Source organism: Neovison vison, chromosome 9 (assembly GCF_020171115.1).
Source record: "Neovison vison isolate M4711 chromosome 9, ASM_NN_V1, whole genome shotgun sequence".
NCBI lineage: Eukaryota > Metazoa > Chordata > Mammalia > Carnivora > Mustelidae > Neogale > Neogale vison.
Genome location: NC_058099.1, coordinates 29319258 through 29341413, shown reverse-complemented (window position 1 = coordinate 29341413; position 22156 = coordinate 29319258).

Sequence of the window (22156 nt, the reverse complement as noted above, 5' to 3'; positions counted from 1 at the left end):
TTTTGGACTTGAAATTCTCAATCAAATTTTAATATAGAATCCTTTTCCCAAACTAGTATTAGATCAAATGTGAAGAGGGGGAAAGTTATGAATAAACAATAGATAAATAGAAATAAATAGATAAAATTATCAATAGATAATTATAGATTATATATAAATATATAACCTATATTTATAAATACAGATATATATATAGATAGATAATTATCAATAGATACTTTATTAAAATTATATAATATAACTCATTTCTTTGTAAGATTCTTACATTCCTTTGTCCAAGATCAGTACCCAAATGTCTCATCCCCAAAAGTTCAAAAGTCAAACAACTTCTTTCCATCACTTCCTTGAGCTTTCAACAGAGGCACACTAGACCCTATCTCTTATTCTTCGGAGGAAAATCCTTGACAATGTTACACCAAAGATACCCTGCTAGTTTCCTGTTATCCTTAAACTTTGGCCTCTACAAGGCTGATCATTTTATTTTAATTGCTTGATCCTTAACTGTAATTAGTACTACCAGCTGTGCTCTCTCCTGGGCTTTCTTGACACAGTGAAGCCCATATGAACACTAATTAGAGATACTGGGATTGATCACATTATCTCTTCTACTACACAGTTTCTGCCATTGACATGATCAGTTGTTGCATATAAATGTCCCATTACACACAAGTAGAGAGTGAGGACTGATGACTATGGCTTGCTCTGCTCTGGTTGTTATAAGATACAAATTCCTGGGTGGAATCATCTGACAAGTCTGAACCTGCTCAGTGAAGAACGTGATCTGGACTGATTGGTTTCATTTTATATTTCCTAGCATTTATGTATAGTTGATGCCATTATTTCCTCCCAATGTTGCATGAATATCCTATATCCTTACTAATTTTTATTCTTTTAAATTTATTTGTCAGAGAGAGAGAGAGAGAGAGAGTGTACACAAGCCGGGGTGGGGAGAAGCAGGCAGAGGGAGAAGCAGACTCCCACTGAGCAAGGACCCCAATATGGGACACTCTCTCCCAGAACCCTAGGATCATGACCTGAGCCAACGGCAGATGCTTAACTGACTAAGCGACCCAGTTGTTTCCTTTTCTAATTTTTAAATTGCTTAGGATCACACTACAATATTTTTCATTTGGGTTCTCAATCTCCAAGGTGACTTAATGTTTAAACTGGAAGATTTTCAAATGTATTAATAGAGAAACATATAAATTTTTTTTCATTATTCTAAATTGGTTTTGATTATAGTTTTGCCATTCTCATTTCCATCATTTGTAATCCCTTACTTCTATTTCCAAAGCCGTACTTTGCTCTGATTCTAACTTTTAGTAATTGTTGGAGAAGGTAATAGAGACGACGTGACCACCAGCTGAACTGCGAGCTGGATGTGGGCATTCAGAGGCTTCTCACCCCCTCCCCTGCCCTTGGAATATATGTTCCGCCCACTGTTTCCAAAGAGGGAGCCATTTTCAAGGATGCAGCCTTGAGAGAGCAATGTGTTGCTGAGACCATCTGGACTAGATATGTGACTGAAGCCCATTAAGGTCTCTATGCAAACTTTATTTTTTTTCAAGATTTATTTATTTATTTTTTATTTGAATGAGAGAGAGAGATTGAGGGGAAGAGAGAGCACTCATGAGTGGGGAGAGACAAAGGGGGAGATTCTCAAGTAGACTCCCCATTGAACACGGGGCCTGATCCCACCACCCTGAGATCATGACCTGAGTTGAAACCAAGAATGAGATGCTAAACTGACTGAGCCACCCAGGCACCCCAAGGCCTCTCTGTCAACTTTTAAGTTTCTGGTCATGCAGAGATCTTTCCACCTTGTAGCTGCCCAAGACAAGCCTCGTAAGTAAGTTCCCTTGCTTTTTTAAACCTTGTTCCCTGCCGATCTGGAGTGACCTGCCTGTTTCTTCCATCTCTCCCTGCCCTCCATATAGAGGAGCCAACCAGCAAAACAACACTGATTAACTGATGTATATTTTCCTTTGTAGTGAGTAATATACTCAAGGGAGGCTTCCCCTCTGAGTACATATATTAATGGGTTTTTAGTTCTAGCCCTTTCTCTTTGTTGTCAGAAGACATAGTCCTTATTTTTCTTCATTTGGAATTTGCCCAGATTTTCCTTGTGGTTTAATGTATCATAATTTTTATAAATGTCTCATGTGCAATTGATAAAAAAGCATATTCTTTTCCTGCAGTTTGCATATGTAGTTATTTTGTATTTGCTATATAAACCTTATTAATTATACTTCTCTATTTAATTTATCAAATGTTAACATTTCCACTATAGTTATGTCTTCCTTCCTTTTGTATAGCACATTTCACTTTATAACTTTAAAAAAATATTCTCTTTTTCTATATGCTTAAACATGGATTTTTTACGAATAAGAAATTTTTCTCACATAATTGCTGTACAAGTACCAAAATCAAGAATTGTAACAGTGACACACTATTATCTAATTTGAAGTCCATGTTCGAATTTCATCAATTGCCTCAGTAATGTCCTTGATAACCCCCTTTGTCCCGGCTGTCCCAGTCATGCTGTGCATTTAGTTGTCATGTCTTGTTAGTCTCCTTGGTCTGAAACAGTTTCTCAGTCTTTCTATGCTGTTCTCCACCTTAACATTGAAGAAGACAGTCATGCACATGCACATGTGTGTGTTTGGGTGTTTATTCTTCCTCATGATTAAATGCAGGCTATATATTTTTGGCATGGATATCAGAAATGATACTGGATCCTCAGTACCTCATACTCAGAAGTCACATGATATTGTCCTAAGAATGGTGATGTCACCTTTGTTTATTGGGGTAAGATGTTAATTGCCAGATTTCTCCATTATAACTTGATTCTATTTCTCTTTGTCATTAATAAATAATTTGCCGAGAGAGTCTTTGAGACCATGCAAATATTCTGCTTCTCATCAAATTTTCTCTCACTAATTTTTCTAAACATTGATAATTTTTCTCTCCATTATTTCTTTTGTATTTATTACTTGGCATTCTATTGCTTGCTCAGTTATTTGAATAAAATATACAGAAGGGATGTTAAAGAGGGTGGAATGGGGTAAAAAAGAGACACAGGACTGAATTCTTTTCAGTTTTAAATGTTTCCCTGCTAATCACAACTAGGTAAAAATAAATAAGTGTGTATGCAAACTTCTCAAAGTTTTGACAGTTATCACATTGGGACCATAGTTTCTTTTTTTTTTTTTTTTAAAGATTTTATTTATTTATTTGACAGAGAGAGATCACAAGCAGGCAGATAGGCAGGCAGAGAGAGAGGAAGGGAAGCAGGCTCCCTGCCGAGCAGAGAGCCCGATGCGGGACTCGATCCCAGGACCCTGAGATCATGACCTGAGCCGAAGGCAGCGGCTTAACCCACTGAGCCACCCAGGCACCCCAGGACCATAGTTTCTTAATCTTTCCACTGTAGAAATCTGGCACCTCCCCATTTGACTTTTACTCTCTCCATTTATTCCCAAAAGTGAAGCTAAATGCTGTGGCAAACCAGGCTCCATATTTCAGTTATCCCAATTAGGTGGCTTTGTATTTCTAAGAACCTGCAACAAGGTGACATCCATGTTACTAGGATTCATTCCACATGAGAGTGGTCACCAATTTTAATTTCTCACAATTCTCTCCAATGTTTTGAAGTCTTGCATTCAGACCCTCTATTGGAAAACTTAGAAAATTCTTAGTTTGAGGTCTAAGCTTCCAGCCTGCAAAGGTTGTTTATTTTATTCATTGTAATGTATCCTTTGTATCCTGAGTGATTTACTTCTTCACTAGTCTAAATATGACACATATGTGTGATATGCTCCTTCACATATGTATCCACAAAGTTTTCATCACTTGGTGTACAGAGGGTAAATTATAATAATATAATCTACATCCTTTACTGGCTGGAAGGTCCCTACTCAAGCTATAGCAATAGAATTTTTTTTTTAAATTTTTCAATAGAAAGAAAAGTGTAAAGAAATTCAGGAAATAAAAGGTTAATCAAAAAGAACTCAGGCAGTAAATTATTACAGAAATAACCATAGTGCCATCATATTCCTAAAGTGACAATGAAAACAAAATACATATAAATGTCAAAATTGGGATTGATTTTACCATTATAATATAATTCATTTATCAGAGGCTGATCTTTATTATCCAATAATGCTCAAGATGTCCTTTACTCAGCAGGACATCAGCAGATCTGTAGTTTTGATTTAGGGCACTGAATTTACGTGGAAGCAAAATGTGTGTGTGTGTGTGTGCGCGCGCGTGCATGTGTAGCATGTGTAGGAATGGGTACGTAGAGTGATACTACATTTACAAGATTCTTTTAGATGTTGATTCAGGCAGTAAGAACAGAAATAATCTTGAAAATGGCCTCTCACAATGGGTCTATAAACATAATTTAATTATGTATCTTAGAAATTATTTAGTTCCTGCTATCATAATTAGGGTTTGGCAATTGAAACATGGGAAATGAATTTGTGGCATAAAAAGTGGCACAAAACAATATAATTGGTTGTTATTATGTTTCATGAAAAGGTAAAAGGGGGAAATTTGTTTTTATAGTTAACGTTTTACTATATAGCTATGGAGTGCTAGGATTTAAAGGCTTCATGCCTGTAGTTATCATTGGATACCAGTAGATGGCAGATTTATTTCCTTTATCATGAGGCCAGCTGTATCCTATTTCTCTTCTAGTGAAAAGGGAATAAAAAAAAATCTTAGATTTGTCATCTATTGAATGTTCTGTTGACAAATTACAGCCTTACTCATTTTAAAAAATTTACTCACAATCATTTTCACAAACAGTTGGAATATGGTGATTGAGTTCTGCTTGGGAAATTGAAATAGATCATGTATATGTCTATAAAATACCTTTTATAAGTGTATCATTGTTAGGGGTGTCCTTGGGGGCTAGGTTCAGCTGGAAGGGTTTTTTTTTGGGTTTTGTTTTGTTTGTTTGTTTGTTTTAACCAAAGAGTAATTTATGTAAGTTTCCAGGCAGGGAAAAGAGATGGAATTGAAATCAATGGAATAGTTGAAGTCAAAGGTTAAGAGAAATTGGACCAAGTGTCCAAATGGAAGCTGAGTAACTAAGCTGTAAACAGTTACACACGTTGTTAGAAGTCAAGGACATTACAGACTGGAGCCTAAATGAGGCCAAATCTGAGGTTAAGATAGATTAGAATCTAAATCCACGTGTACTATATTAGTTTCCTAACTCTGTTGTAACAAACTGCCATATATATGGTGGGTTAAAAGAACCAAAATTTATTATTGTATAGTTCTGGAGTTCAGAATTTCAAAATGGTCCTCACTAGGCTAAAATCAACTGTCACTGAGGTTGTGTCCTTTTTGGAGGCTCTAAGTGAGAGTCCATTTTCTTTCCTTTACTAGTTTCTAGCTGCTATAATTCCTTGGATCATGGCCCCCTTCCACCTTCAAAGCCAGTAACGGTCTGTTGAATCTTTCTCCCAGCATATCACTCTGACTCAGACCTCCTGCCTTCCTCTTTCGCTTATAAGGATCCTCGCGATAACATTGTACCTGCCCTGGACAATCCAGGATAATCTCCCCACTTTGTGTCAGCTGATTAGCAACCTTAACTATTTTAATTCCACCTGAAACCTTACTTCCCCTTAGTTATGTAACAAAACATATCAATCATAGGTTCTGAGAATTATGGTATGGACATCTGTGGAGGACTGTTCTACCCACTGTAGACATTGATCATGTTTCTCACATAGCTGGCTGGAAAAGAGGATGTTTTCTTAAAATAGTGTTATAATCTGAATGTTTGAATCCCTCCAAAATTCATATGTTAAAATCTTAACGCCCAATGTGGTGGTATTAAAGGTGGGGCCTTCCGGTTGGATTTAGGTCAAAAGGTGGAACCACCACCACCCCACCCCCCGCAAAGGGAAATATTGGCCTTATGAAAGGGACTTCAGAAAGCTCTGTAGCTGAAGTCTGAAACCTGGAAGAGGATTGTCACCAAAACCTGACCGTGCTGACACTCTCAACTTGGACTTCCAGGCTTCACAGCTTGGAGAAATAAGTGTTTATTGCTTATAACTACCCTGTCTATAGTACCTTGTTAAGCAGCCCAAAATGATTAAGACAAATAATAAAAGTAAACCAGGCTGGACTTAATAAACATACAATTCTATGTTTACCTCTGGCTCATATAAATTACAGGCTAATTCTCTGAACAGTGATAACAGTTAGAGGTGAGGAAGAACAGTGTTGGGATCCAAACTGTTAAACAGCAGGCATGAAATTTGTGTGATTCTTTCTTTCTTTTGAGTACAAAGCATCCTTTCAGCAGTTTCTATAGTATTTCTCTACATCCTGGCCATATCTGTTCTCCTTGAAGCCAAACAGATTAAGAATCATAGCTTTACTCATAATTTATTGAAATATTCAATTAAGTGAGAGGCTCTTTGTGCCATTTTTGGTGTTGACATTTAAAGCCTCAACTCTGATTTTGCTAATATATTCATCAGATTACTGTGGCATTCATAAAATCCTAATAGTTAAGAAATCTTATCAAGTAATAGTCTTATAAATTAATAGGTAATCAAGAATTACCTCATGGCTCATAGACATCCTCAGTTTCAGTGGTTCTCAAACTTGCCTCTGCATTAGAATTACCTGGGGGATTTTAAGAAATACTGTACATGGAGATCACCATCCCAATTAAGTTAAAATCCCTGGGGATGTGGCCTGAACATTATTATTATTTGAAAGCTCCCCAGGTATGTTGAATGTGCAGTCACAGTTAAAAATGATGCTGTCTGTTTTTTTCCCCCCTATTTTCTCTTGTTTGCCTTTCTTTCTCAGTGTTCTGGGCTGGGCTGAAAGATTACCTTTTCTGTGTAATAGAGGGAGTTAATTGGAAGCCTCTGTTTTTATTGAAGCTGCCAGGCCTTATTTCCTGTAGAAAACCAAACTGGCGGGCTCCTGACAGCGACTACTTTACTTGTTTCTCTGAATCAACAGATAAATAAAGGTACAAACATATTCGAACAGATAACAATAGAGGCTTCTCTGCAGGCACAAAGTGATTTTAAGTTACTCAAGTGTTTTATACTGTTGATGATCATGTTTTTAACAAAGAGATGCTGAGTTATGATTACCATAAACCACGGGCAAGTTTGCCATTTCAAGTTGGAAGTATATGTGCGATGTGAGTCATTTGCGTTTATCTCTTTATCGCTTGAAACTGGCCAGATTTAAACTACTTAGAACTGACTTCATAACAGATTAGCATTATGTAGAATGTTTGGACGTCAATAATATTAAAGACTCCGTGAGGTGTTACAAAAATTAAGTGCCTCTTGTGTCATGGCATCTCTGAATGCCATTTTATTTGCAGAACTTTGTATTCCACGAATATCTGGTAGATACTGTACAGGGATGATACAGTATTTTATTACAGACAATTCTGAATGAGTATAGCATTGCATTACTGATTTGGAAGAAAAAGAAGTTAATTTATTTATCTCACATGTGTCTGCAGCCAACAACATAATTGTATTATTCCATGCCAGAAGATTTTGGTCTGTCCTTCTTTGTGTGATAGTAGATTTGGTCATTAAAAAAAAATGTATAGAGAGAATATATTATTATGAAAAATTAAACATGAGAAACAGTCTTCCTGGTTTAAGGCTGCTGAATCACCTGCTGATAAGGAGTTTCTTTTTACTCTAGCAGTGTCACCAGAATGAAAGCCTCAGCTGCATGCAAATGATCAATTTGTCCATGTCTAGGCTTGTCCTCAGTGCTCACTGCATGAGCCAACGGAGAACTGATTTACATGTTGAACTACACAGTTTTACAGAAAGGACACCTGACAGGATTCTGACATGAGGTGGACTTTCAGGACTAAGACACCAAAGCTACAGTGATAGAAGGGTCTCCCCTCACTGCCGGGTGCTCAAAGGGGAATGGACTCATTTTGAGTAAAGATAAGGCTGAGGTACCTAATTATAGATGGGGGCACAATGTCCAAAATATGCTGTTCTAAGACACCAAGATTTTCTTCTAGACTCCACACTGGTGTCAAAACAAATCTTGCCCTGGTAAATTTAAACAGGTAAGGAAGACTTTATTTAAGACATTACAATAGGGAAGAGAGACTGAACTCAACTACACTGAAACAAAAAGTGGGAGGCTTTTAAGTGCTGGGGTGAGCTAGTGGACAAGTACCAGGGGACACTAGGGGACAGGCTGATCAAGGAGCTGTGTGGAGCAATTGAGTTATTCCTGAGTTGCAAATGTTTTCCTCTGCTACAAGACCATTTATGCTTGCTAACTGGCACCCACCCAAGTTAGGCTCCTATTCTTCCACAGAGACTGGGAAATTTGAAACTATCTCCTTAATGTTTAACATTTCCATGGTCCTTGAGAAAGATGTTTCTTGGGTTGTAAAACTGGCAAGAGGCTGGGAGATTTATATACATTTCCGAGTAGAAGAGAAAAAATTTACAATTGCAAGTTTTCTAAAGTAAATGCTCTAAGAAAAGAGGTCAGGGGCATATGGTCAGGAAGAAAACTGTGTAAAGTTTAGTCAAGCTGAGGAAAATATTAGGCCATCTCTGCCACTGGATTAGTGCTAATGTCTCAAGGAGAGGTGACCTCAATAAAGACTGATTCCAGTAGAAAGTGATGACATGAAAGTTTCTGTAATAAAACAAAGACCCAGGGCCGTGCTGAGAGAGGAAGGGCTTTTCTCTATGTCATGTCCACAGTGTAGTCATTGAAACAGAAAGGAGGAAAGTCTCCATCAGGGCCAGTGTAGAGCAAGGATCCGTGAAAGATCAGTGGGGAGTAATGGAAAGTGGACAACAAGAAGCATTCCTGGAGTCACACCTTTATGGGAGTAGCTGGGAAGTTTGATTCTCCATTTGGGTGGTGGGACAACCTTGGTGCCAAGCACAGGAAAGTCACTGGAAGTGATGGAAGATGGCAACAACTTCTCATATGCTCCTGTGAGCATGATATGAACCACTCTGGGGTCAAAGGGAAGTATTTGGAAGTGGCTATTGTTTCAGTGACGTTGTTGGGAGAATTGATCCTAGAAATTTGCCTCATTTTTCTTCTTCTGATCCTGTAGTACCTTTCAGATTAGTACCTTCAGTTTTGGAAGCAGCATATTTTACTGAAAAATAATATATTTAGTTCTGTTTTTCAAATCAAAATTCCAATTTCAGTTTTGCCACTTATCTGTGTGAACTTGAGCAAGTGATTTAAATTCCTTGTGCTTGAATTATATTTTTTCTTCTGTGAAATAAAAACAAAAATACTTACTTGCATGATTGGTGTAATGGATAAATGTATAAAAAGCATAAAGCCCAGTGCCTGTTACAAGTCTACCACAAATGTAAATCACCTTCCTTTATTACATCCTTGTTTTTTTTTAAATATTTTATTTATTTATTTGACAGAGAGAGAGAGTGAGGACAAGCAGGGGAAGTGGGCAAGGAGGAAGAAAGCTCCTCACTGAGCAGGGAACCTGATGCAGGGCTCTATCTTAGGACCCTGGGATCATGACCTAAGCCAAAGGAAGACACTTAACCAACTGAGCCACACAGGTTCTCCTACATTCCTCTTAATGTACAAAGATGATAAAGTACCAAACATATCAAATTACAAATACATTTCAAAGCAGAAGATGAAGAATACTCAAGAATTTAGCTGATACTGAAAACTTGACTAAATTATTAGCTTTCCCAAGATGGTCTCTAGGCACAGAAAATTTAGAGACCTGAGAAAGTCTTCAAATGATGGGTGCTTGATACCTCTGGCCTCAATTACTTGGATAATTCAGATGAAAAAGATATAGTATTTTCTTAGCATAATTATAACTCGGTTCTTTGATTTATGTTGCATGTTTAGACATAGCTAAGAATTTAGAAGAACTGGAACAAAATGACTGAATTTTCAACTAGAATGTAACTCAATTAGTTGTAGCAACAAATTTTGAAAGGGGAATTTTCATCACACAATAAAGCACTAAAATGTTTGCAAGAAATCTCTTATATTCCCCATACTTGACTAAAGAGATAGATACTGTGTTGTAACATTTATTTTATCATAGCTAGGCTATGGAGCACATGTGAAAATATGTAATCTAAATGCATGATTTACAAAGATTATATGCCATTAAAAATAACATCAATAGAGAATTATGCAAAAAAGGAAGGATGATTTTTATGCCTCTCTGCAGGTGTGTGTGTATCTGTGAGGCTGTGAGATATGAATTGTATCAATTTTACTAAATTTTGGATTTATGTAATAGGTAATTGAATTTTTTTCCTGTCTCTGTCTTTGTGTAGCACCTGTTCCTGTGTTACTATTTTTGTGAAATTCTCCAGGTAATTGGTTTCATGTGATTATACCTTTTCCCAGAATTTCCAGACACATCTTAAATATCAATATCTCTTATATTTTTATCACAAAGTTATAGGAAAGTGATTATCAAAAATGACCATGTTGGACCTTATGTAGACGTGCCACTGTGCCTTGAGCGATTCTTCTTTCTAAAGTCTATCTCTGAAAGACCATTTGCCTCTGTGGTATCTATTGATATTCTATATCCTTGTTTTATAGGCAGAATAATGACCCCAGAGATCTCCACATTCTAATCCCTGGAAACTATGATAATGTGATAACCTTCCACAGCAAAAGGGACTTGGAAGATATAATTAAGGATAAGGACCTTGAATTAGGGAGATTATCTTGGATTACACAGGTGGATCCAATCTAATCATACAAACCCTTAACAGTGGAAAACCTTTCTGGGCTGTGGTTAGAGAGAGAGGTGACACCAGGAGTAAGGTCAGAAAGAAGCAACAGTTAGGATTTTGAAGAGATAGAAAAGGGAGATGAAAGAGAAAACTAAGGAATATACACAGCCAGCCTTTAGAAATTGAAAAAGGCAAGTGAAAAGACTTTTTCCTAGAAAGGAATGCAGACCTTCTGAAATCTTGATTTTAGTCCAAGGAGACCTGTTGCATTGTTTTAAGCCACTAAGTTGGGAGTAATTGACAGCATCAACTGAAAACTAGTACACCCTGGGTCCACATATACAAAATGGTATAAGCTCAATAAGAATGGCATGGGTAGGGGGCACTCTACTTTATAGTACAACTGCAAAGACTGACACTTTCCTGGAATTCCACTGAAGATGCTAACTTGGACAGTTTTTAAGACCAATTCTGAACACATCTTTGAATGGGTGTATTGACCCTTTCCTTCTCAGAACCAGTCATTGTGTACAACATACCTTCCATTTTAGGGCTGTGTATAAAACCTTTCCAAAAGGAACCACTGTCCACTTGTACTGCCATTTTTACACATTCCTAAGAATCTACAGATCAGTGGTTATCACTAGCTACTTAACCTGTTCATTCAACTGTGCTTTCTCATTGCTGAACTCTTCCTAATTTAGCTGGTGGAGAGAACCCAATTTGTATTTTCTCTCTGCATCCTTAGGGACTTCTCTCTCTATCCATAGGGACTTTAATATTTCTTTTCTTATTACCTCTTGAGGCTATTTCCTCCTAACCAGTCCACAAAATCCCACAAGGATCGAGAGAGGGGAGGTGTCTCTGTTATAGCTGACTATAAAAGTGGAGGATTCTCATCAGGGAAATACAAATCACAATGACAATGAAGTACCACCACACACCAATTAGAATGGCAAAAATTAACAACACAGGAAACAAGTGTTGGCAAGAATGTGGAGAAAGGGGAACACTCTTACACTGTTGGTGGGAATGCAAGCTGGTACAGGCACTCTGGAAAACAGTATGGAGGTTCCTCAAGGTGTTAAAAATAGAGCTACACTAGACCCAGCAATTGTACTACTGGGTACTCATCCCAAAGATACAGATGTAGTGAAAAGAAATGGCACATTCACACCAATGTTCACAGCAGCAATATCCACAATGGCCAAACTGTGGAAGGAGCCAAAATGCCCTCCAACAGATGAATGGATAAAGAAGATGTGTTTCATATATACAGTAGAATATTACTCAGCCATCAGAAAGGATGAATGCCCACCATTTGCATCAACATGGATGGAACTGGAGGGTATTATGCTAAGTGAAATACGTCAAGCAGAGAAAGACATGGTTTCACTCATATGTGGAACATAAGGAATAGTGCAGAGGACCACAGGGGAAGGGACAGAAAACTGAGTGTAAATAAGACAGGGAGACAAACCATGAGAGTCTCAACTCAAAACCAAACAGAAGGTTACAGAAGGGAGTGAGGTGGGGGGTTAGGGTAACTGGGTGATGGGTATGAAGGAGGGCATGTGTAGTGATGAGCAATGAGTATTATATGCAACTAATGAATCACTGAACACTCCATCAAAAACTAAAAACTAAAATAAAAAAAAGAAGTGGAGTCTTCTTATATTGTTTCAATCTATCTTTCTTTTTTTTTTTTTTTAGCTTTTGTAGTTAATATTTTTTTTTCCAATTTATTTATTTTCAGAAAAACAGTATTCATTATTTTTTCACCACACCCAGTGCTCCATGCAAGCTGTGCCCTCTATAATACCCACCACCTGGTACCCCAACCTCCCACCCCCCCGCCACTTCAAACCCCTCAGATTGTTTTTCAGAGTCCATAGTCTCTCATGGTTCATCTCCCCTTCCAATTTACCCAAAAGCACATACCCTTTCTATCTGTTATGTGGATGTTCTTGTTTTTGTTTCTTTTCCCCTGTAGTTGATTTTCTCAATTGCTATTACAATAATCTTAGCTTTTGCATCTTTATAATATAGAACAAAAAAGTGAATTTATGTTCATATATGTATGTGTATCTGTCCTCATGTGTTTATTTAATAGTAATTTAGATAGAACTTGTTACTCATTTCTATACACATACATAGGTTAGCCTGAAACAAAACAAGTTAAAAAATAAAATAATTAACATTGGTAATTTTACTTTTAATTTTTCTCTGTAGGCCTATAGGTCTTGTGGTTTTGATGGGAATGAGTTTACAAGCTGTGAACATTCTGAAGGTCTTTTGTTAGTCAGGGTTTTAGTTGTCAGCCCTTACTGAAATTATATCCTGTGTTCTGATTGCCAGTGCTTGTGTTTGGTTCATATCAAAAGTCCTTTATTTGACTGATGCCTACTTTACCTTCTACCCTTAAATAATTCATTGAACAAATAGGTATTTTTTTGACAACTGTATGCCACACATCATTGAAAGAGAATATAGATACACATATTTTATCCTAATCAAAAGTATAGTAAAAACAGCATGGTTGAGTCAATATATGCTGCTAGCCAGTCTTTGATTTATCAAACCTTTTCACTGTTTAAAATGTACCTAAGGGAGAAAGAGGCAAGATGGTGGAGGAGTGGCAGACTGATATGGCATCAGGTCCCAGAAGTTCAGCTAGATAGTTATCAAAACATTCCAAACACCTACAAACTCAACAGGAGATAGAAGAGAAGAAGAACAGCAATTCTAGGAACAGAAAATTGACCACTTTCTGAAAGGTAAGGTGTGTAGAGAAGTGAATCTGAACGATGGGAAGATAGACTGTGGGGGGAGAGACTGGCTCCTGGCAAGTGGCAGAGCAGTGGAGCACAAAATCAGAGCTTTTATATGTCTGCTCCACTGAAGGACATCTCTCCAGAGGCTGAATGGGGGTGGAACTCTTGCGGGTACAGTGTGGTCTCAGGTCCCGTGGGGTCACAGAAAGACTGGGGGTGTCTGCGTGTGGCAGAGCTCCCAGGTATTGGAGTGGGGAAGCCAACTACAGAGAAAGAGCCAAGGAATGAGTTTCAGATGAGGGTTACCTTAAACCATGATCCAAGGCACTGTCAGACCACTTCTCTTTGAGCAGGGACCCACTGGTGGCAGATCTGGGGAGACTTACCTTCCTCCTCCTGGAAGAGCAGTGTGGCAACAATCTGCTGGGTTTGGAGACTACAAATGGGGCTGTGTGCCACAGACAGAAATGCTTGGTCACAGGCCAGGTGAGCTCGGAATGTGGCTGGAGACCAGGGAGACAGGAGAGATTAACTGGCTATCTCTGAGGGTGCACTGAAGAGTGGGCCCCCGAGCTCTCAGCTCCTCTGGGCTGGAGATTAGGAGGCTGCCATTTTCATTCCTGTTCTCTAGAGCTCTAGGGAAAGCATTCAGGGAACAAAAGCTCCCAAGAGCAAACCCATGCAGATTACTTAGCCTGGCCCTGGCAAGGGCAGTAAATTCCACCTTAGGCAAAGGCATTTGAGATTCACTGCAACAGGCCCCTCCTTGAGAAGATCAGCAAGAACATTCAGTCATCACTAAGCTCACTGATTAAGGAGAACAGCAGAATCCATAGTTAGGGGAAAGCAATGCATAGAATTCATAGCTATTTCCCCATGATCCTTTAGTCTTACAAAGTTAATTTAAAAAATTTTTTTTTCTTATTCTAATTTTTTTAACACTACCTCATTCCTCTTTTAACATTTCTGTAAATAGTGGATCTTAAATATACCTTTCTAAAAAAAAATCTTTTAAAACCTTCATTGTTACAGTCCTATTTTATCCCTTCATTGTATTTAACCTTATTTTTTTGTATACATATAGGTTTTTTTTTTCTAAAAACTTTTGGGATACAATTTCTTTTACTAGATCAAAATATACCCTAAATTTACACATGGTTTGTGCTAGTTTCCACCCTGAGCACATTCTCTCCTCTTTTTTTTCCTTTTTCCAATCAACTTATCAATTCCTTTTTTTTTTTTAGAATCTTCTTTAAATTTTCATCTTTACAGTCATATTCCATCCCTTCATCATGTTTACCCCTATTTTAGTTTATATATGTTTTTCTTTCTTTAAAATTTTGGGAGGTAGTTTCTTCAAAGAGACCAAATCTCCACTAAAATCAAGTGGGTGGCTCTGTCAGTCTAATAAATACATCTACATCTACATACATATATATACTTTCCCCCTTGCTTCTCCCTTTGGTTTTGGGTCTCTTCTAATTGGTTAGCATACACTTTTCTGGGGTCTTGGCCACTGCTTTAGTATTTTTATTCTCATATATATATATATATATATATATTTTTTTTTTTTTTTTAAGATTTTATTTATTTATTTGACAGACAGGGATCATAAGTAGGCAGAGAGAGAGAAGGAGAAACAGAGAGCCTGATGTGGCACTTGATCCCAGGACCTGGGATCATGACCTGAACTGAAGGCAGAGGCTTAACCCACTGAGCCACTCAGGTCCCCCAACTCCTTCATGTATTCTTATCTGGATAAAATCACAACACAAAACAAACAAACAAAAAAACCAAAAAACAAAACTGGAGGCAGTACTGATGGCTAGGGACCTAATCAGTACAGACATTGGTAATATATCAGAACTAGAGTTCAGAACAATGATTCTCAAGGTGCTAGCTGGGCTCAAAAAAGGCATGGAAGATATTAGAGAAACTCTTTCTGGAGAAATAAAGTTCCTTTCTGGAAAAATAAAAGAAGTAAAATCTAACCAAGTTGAACTCAAAAAAGCTATTAATAAGGTGCAATAAAAAAGGGAAGCTCTTATTGCTAGGATAAATGAGGCAGAAGAGAGAATTAGTGATATAGAAGACCGAATGACAGAGAATGAAGAAGTTGAGCAAAAGAGAGACAAACAACTACTGGACCATGAGGGGACAATTTGAGAGATAAGTGATACCATAAGATGAAACAATATTAGAATAATTGGGAAGAAAGAAGAAAGAGAGAGAGGGGCAGAAGATATATTGGAGATAATTATAGAAGAGAATTTCCCTGATATGGTAAAGGGAACAAGCATCAAAATCCAAGAGGCTAAGAGAATCCCCCTCAAAATCAATAAAAATAGGTCCACACCCCATCATCTAATAGTAAAATTTACAAGCCTTAGTGACAAAGATAAAATCCTGAAAGCAGCCTGGGACAAGAAGTCTGTAGCATACAATGGTAGAAATATTAGATTGGCAGCAGACTTATCCACAGAGACCTAGCTGGCCAGAAAGAACTGGCATGATATATTCAGAACACTAAATGAGAAAAATATGCAGCCAAGAATACTATACCCAGCTAGACTGTCATTGACAGTCTATAATAGAAGGATAGATTAAATAAAAGCTTCCAGGACAAATAAAAATTAAAAGAATTTGAAAACACCAAACCAGCCCTACAGGAAGTATTGAAAGGGGTCTTCTACACAAAGAGAGACCCTAGAAGTAACAGACCAAAAAGGAACAGAGACAATAATACAGTAATAGTCACCTTACAGGCAATACAATGGCACTAAATTCATATCTCTGAATAGTTACCCTGAATATAAATTGGCTAAATGCCCCAATCAAAAGACACAGGGTATCAGAATGGATAAAAACCCCAAATCCATCAATATGCTGCCTACAAGAAACTCATTTTAGACCCTAAGATACCTCCAGATTGAAAGTAAGGGGGTGGAAAACAATTTACCATGCTAATGGATGTCAAAAGAAAGCTGGAGTGGCAATTCTTATATCAGATCAATTAGATTTTAAGCCAAAGACTACAATAAGAGAGAGAAAGGACACTATATCATACTAAAAGGGTCTATCCAACAAGAAGATGTAACAATTTTAACTATCTATGCCTCTAACATGGGAGCAGCCAAAAATATGAAGCAATTAATAACAAAATTTTTTTAAAAAAGCACATTGACAATAATACAATAATAGTAAGGGACTTTACACGCCCCTCACTGAAATGGACAGATCATCCAAGCAAAAGATCAACAAGGAAATACAGACCTTAAATGACACACTGGACCAGATGGACATCACAGATATATTCAGAACATTCCATCCCAAAGCAACAGAATACACATTCTTCTCTAGTGCCCATGGAACATTCTCCAGAATAGACCACATCCTGGGTCACAAATCAGGTCTCAACTAGTACCAAAAGATTGGGATCATTCCCTATATATTTTCAGACTACAATGTTCTCAAGCTAGATCACAATCACAAGAAGAAAGTTGGAAAGTACTCATAGATGGAGGCTAAAGAGCATCCTACCATAGAATGAATGGGTCATCCAGGAAATTAAAGAAGTATTGAAAAATTCAATGAAACAAATGAAAATGAAAACACAACTGTTCAAAATCTGTGGGACACAGAAAAGGCAGTCCTGAGAGGAAAGTATATAGCAATACAAGTCTTTCTCAAGAAACCAGAAAGGTCTCAAGTATACAACCTAACCCAATACCTAAAGGAGCTAGAGAAAGAATAGCAAAGAAAACATAAACCCAGCAAGAGAAGAGAACTTATAAAGATGAGAGCAGAAATCAATGAAATAGAAACCAAGAGAACAGTAGAACAGATCACCAAAACTAGGAGCTGGTTCTTTGAAAGAATTAATAAGATTGATAAATCCCTGGCCAGACTTATCAAAAAGAAAAGAGAAAAGACCCAAATAAATAAAATCATGAATGAAAGAGGAGAGATCACAACCAACATCAAAGAAATACAAATAATTCTAAGAACATATTATGAGTAACTATACACCAGCAAATTTGACAATCCGGAAGAAATGGATGCATTCCTAGAGTCGTATAAACTACCAAAACTGAACCAGGAAGAAATAGAAAACCTAAACAGACCCATAACCAGTAAGGAGATTGAAGCAGTCATCAAATATTTCCCAAAAAACAAGAGCCCAGGGCCAGACAGCTTCCCAGGGGAATTCTATCAAACAATTAAATAAGAATTAATACCTATTCTCATGAAACTGTTCCAAAAAGATAGAAATGGAAGGAAAACTTCTAAACTCATTTAATGAGGCCAGCATTACCTTCATCCCAAAACCAGACAAAGACTCCACCAAAAAGGAGAATTAGAGACCAATATCCTTAATGAACACAGATGCAAAAAATCTCACCAAAATACTAGCCAATAGGATTCAACAGTACATTAAAAGGATTATTCACCACAACCAAGTGGGATTTATTCCTGGGCTTCAAGGTTGGTTCAATATGCAAATCAATCAATGTGATACTATACATTAATTGAAAAAAGAACAAGAACCATATGGTACTCTCAATAGATGCTGAAAAAGCATTTGACAAAGTACAGCATCCTTTCTTGATCAAAAGTCTTCAAAGTGCAGGAATAGAGGGTACATACCTCAATATCCTCAAAGCCATCTATGAAAAACCCACAGCAAATATCATTCTCAATGGGGAATACCTTTTTTTCCCCCTTTCCCCTGAGAGTTTTTCCCTTAAGGTCAGAACACAGCAGGGCTGTCCACTATCACCACTGCTATTCAACATAGTACTAGAAGTCTTAGCCTCAGCAATCACACAACAAAAAGAAATGTAAAGGTATCCAAATCAGCAAATCAGCAAAGAAAATCAAATTCTCATTCTTTACAGATGATATAATACTTTATGTGGAAAACCCAAAAGTCTCCACTCCAAAACTGCTAGAATTCATATAGGAATTCAGTAAAGTGTCAGGATATAAAATCAATGCACATAAATCAGTTGCATTTGTATACACCAACAATAAGACAGAAGAAAGAGAAATTAAGGAGTCAATCCAATTTACAACTGCTCCTAAAATCATAGGATACCTAGGAATAAATCTAACAGAGAGGCAAAGAATCTGTACTCAGAAAACTATAAAGTACTCATGAAAGAAATGGAGGAAGACACAAAGAAATAGAAAAATGTTCCATGCTCATGGATTGGAAGAACAAATATTGTGAAAATGTCTATGTAACCTAAAGCAATCTACACATTTAATGCAATCCCTATCAACATACCATCAATTTTTTCAAAGAAATGGAACAAATAATCCTAAAATTTATTTGGAACTGGAAAAGACCCCAAATAGCCAGAAGAATGTTGAAAAAGAAAACCAAAGTTGGTGACATCACCATTCCAGACTTCAAGCTCTATTTCAAAGCTGTCATCAAGACAGTATGGTACTGGCACAAAAACAGACACATAGATCAATACAACAGAATAGAAAGCCCAGAAATAGACCCTCAACTCTATGGTCAACTATTGTTTGACAAAGCAGGAAAGAATGTCCAATGGAAAAAAGACAGTCTCTTCAACAAATGGTGTTGGGAAAATTGGACAGCCACATGCAGAAGAATGAAACTGGACCATTTCCTTACACCACACACAAAAATAGATTCAAAATGGATGAAAGACCTCAATGAGACAGGAATCCATCTAAATCCTTGAAGAGAATACAGGCAGCAACCTCTTCGACCTCAGCCACGCAGCTTCTTCCTAGAAACATTGTCAAAGGCAAGGGAAGCAAGGACAAAAATGAACTATTGGGATTTCATCAAGATCAAAAGCTTTTGCACAACAAAGGAAACAGTCAACAAAACCAAAAGACAACTGACAGAATGGGAGAAGATATTCACAAATGGCATATCAGATAAAGGACTAGTATACAAATCTATAAAGAACTTATCAAACTCAACACCCAAAGAACAAATAATCCAATCAAGAAATGGGCAGAGGACATGAACAGACATTTATGCAAGGAAGATATCCAGATGACCAACAGACATATCAAAAAAGTGCTCCATATCATTTGGTATCAGGGAATTTCAAATCAAAACAAAAATGAGATACCACTTCATCCCAGTCTGAATGGCTAAAATTAACAAGTCAGGAAATGACAGATATTGGAGAGGATGAGGAGAAATGAAAACCCTACTACACTGTTGGTGGGAATGCAAGCTGGAGCAGCCACACTGGAAAACAGCATGGAGGTTCTTCAGGAAGTTGAAAACAGAGTTATCCTACGACCCAGCAATCACACTCCTGAGTATTTACCCTAGAAATAAAATGTAGTGATCCGAAGGGGCATGTGCACCTGAATGTTTATAGCAGCAATGTCCACAATAGCCAAATTATGGGAAGAACCTAGATGTCCATCAACAGTTGAATGGATAAAGAAGAGTACATATATATATACAATGGGATTCTTTGCAGGCATCAAAAGAAATGAAATCTTGCCCTTTGGAATAACGTGGATGGAACTAGAGGATATTATGCTGAGCGAAATAAGTCAGTCAGAGAAAGATAATTATCATATGATCTTCCTGATATGAGGAATTTGAGAGGCAGAGTGGGAGATTTGGGGGTAGAGAAGGAAAAAATGAAACAAGATGGGATTGGGAGGGAGAGAAACCATAAGAGACTCTTAATCTCACAAAACAGACTGAAGGTTGCTGGGAGGAGGGGAGTCCAGAGAGGGTGGTTGCATTATGGACATTGGGGAGGGTCTGTTATATGGTGAGTGCTGTGAAGTGTGTAAGCGTGACGACTTACAGACCTGTACCCCTGGGGCAAATAATACATTTTATGTTGATAAAAATAATTTAAAAAATGTACTTATATTTTCCCAGTATCTTCCAGTCTTGTTCCCACCTCTCTGTCTTTCTTACACATGTCCTAAAATAAATAACATATTTATTATTGATAAATCCAAACATTGTTTTAAACAAAAGCCAAATATTCTGGTAGTGATAGCACCGCATGTAATCCAGAATGAGTGTCTTTAAACCACTTAGGGAGCTTGAAGATGACTCGCAGCAGGTGAGGGGCAGACACACTTACAGAAGTTATTTTGGGGACAAAACTTGTACTATAATAAGAAATTTGGAGCAAGTAAAAAGAAATTAGAAGAAGCTGTTGCAGAGAGCAGATGGTAGTCCAGGGGGTTTTGTGACTTTTAACATAAATAGTTCTATGAGGCAAGCATCCAAAGTAACCAAGCCCAATTTCTTCTGAATTGCTCTCCAGAAACAGAAAAATACAAGAGTGATAACAATCCAATGTTACTTATAGACAATTCAGAAATAACTATTCTTTTCTATTCCAAGTTGATTATACTACGAACATAGAATAGGAAAGGGTAAAACATGACCATTAAAATCTCTTTTTGTGGTACTTATATTTGTACTTTTTATATCACAATCCCAGGGTACCAGCTGTGTGAAGCTATTTGCCATATATTGCAGTTAAATAAATTATGCTTTCTTGAGTGCTAACTACTCATGGACATGTTCTGATAACTCTGGGGTGAATTTACCCACTTCAGTGAACACAGTAATAAGCTAGGCTCTCTATGTCATGTTCTAGTGGAATTAAGATACCAAATGCATGGCATTCCAAATCTCTGGAAGGAGTAAACGCAGTCAACCAAATGCTGTTCTCTAACTGGAAGATAACCTAAAAAAGTGAGGATTTGTTGGGATCATTTTATATATATGCACATTAAATCACTGTGTGTATATCTACCCAAATATGTACACATGTATATAAAATATGTACATCCAACTATATATCCAAATGTATATGGGTTTGTAATGACACAAGGCTTTATGGCTACATACTTTTTTCCCCAGTTTTACTAAGCTGAAAAAAAAACTATCCTTTTTTCAAATTATCCTTTACTAAGGATAACAAATGAGGAGATAGATTTTAAAATTATTCCAGTTTTGGGGTTTTGTTAGGCTTATGCAGTAATGCATTTAAGGATTATGAGATATTATTTCAGGTGATCAAGCATGAAGTCTAGACCAACATTGGAAGAAAACCCAAGACAAATGTTATATAGTGGTAGAAAATGCAAAGAAAAATAGTTTTGAAATCTCAGTGAGGTCACAGTAAGATTAGGAATGAAAGTAATAGGGTAGACAAAGCGCCAAATGAGTAAACAGTATTAGAATCATTATAGAAGTTCAATATTTCAAAGATGAGACCATTTGAGTTAATGACAAGAATGCATGACCAAACTGAAGAGGCCTTGAAGATCACCAGAGTTGCAATCAAAGAATGATCAGGTCTATATATATTTACATGGTTTTGAAATATCTCAGAACTATGAGAGAATTGGGATAGATACAAGCAATGAATTGTGGTGTATAAGTATTAAAAGAATGCGGAATGACCGTGAGATTCATAAATATCAGGGACAAGCAGAGACCAGTATTGCTCAATTAAATTCCAAGGAGCTAGGACTTAAATGAGGGTAGAGAAGTAATTATAGCAAACAAGTTTGGAAAAAAAAATCTTATTTCATTTTCTGACTTGGAGGTCCAGGCAGAGTGCAAGAAAGGTTAAGTCTGAT